The sequence below is a fragment of the Galeopterus variegatus genome, unplaced genomic scaffold (assembly GCF_000696425.1).
Source record: "Galeopterus variegatus unplaced genomic scaffold, G_variegatus-3.0.2 Scaffold1053, whole genome shotgun sequence".
Taxonomy (NCBI): domain Eukaryota; kingdom Metazoa; phylum Chordata; class Mammalia; order Dermoptera; family Cynocephalidae; genus Galeopterus; species Galeopterus variegatus.
In genome coordinates, this window is record NW_007727164.1 from 420335 (window position 1) to 421107 (window position 773).

The window sequence follows — 773 nt, forward strand, 5'->3', positions numbered from 1 at the left end:
GTACTTCTTTTGATACTATACTCAGCTTGTTCCATAGCCAAGGTCTTGACATTACAATAAAAGCCAAGACAAGCCTGAGCTTGGGGCTGCACTGACTTTCTCCTTTCTTGTGGGAGTTAGTTTGGTGTAGTCCCTCTGGGCCTCTCATTGCTTTCAAGTATTTGGTCTCTGAGTAATCCTTGCATCTCCGTCACTGAGAGGATAGTGACAGCTGACCTGATCAGAGTTGATTGTTTGTCATCATTTCCCTCTTTTGGTTAAAAAACATTTCACCTGAAAGCATTGATGATGAACTTGGGTAGACATTTAGGTCCCTCACTCCTGGGAAGGCTTATTCTCAGAAAGTTATGTGCCATGTGAGAGGAATCAAAAATAGGCTCTGGCATCTGGGGATGCCAAATTTTAAGCATCTTGAAGAAGTAGAAGGGAGAAAAAGGTAAATCTGAAGTTAACTAACAAAATTCAACATCACTTCATGATAAAAACTTTCAACAAATGAAGTGTATAGTGATTGTACCTCAACATGATAAAAATGATATAGGACAAACTCAGATAACAGCTCGCTGTATGTATTAGTCCATTTCTGTTGCTTGTAACAAAATACTTGGAACTTGGTGATTTATAAAAAAAAATAAATTTATTTCTTACAGTTATTGAGGCTGGGAAGTCTTAAGTCCATCCACTGATGGTGACAGTGATCCAGGGGTCTCACATTGCAAGGTTGTGGAAGCAGAGAGACAGAGAGAGAGGCAGACTCTCCTCTTCTTTTAAAG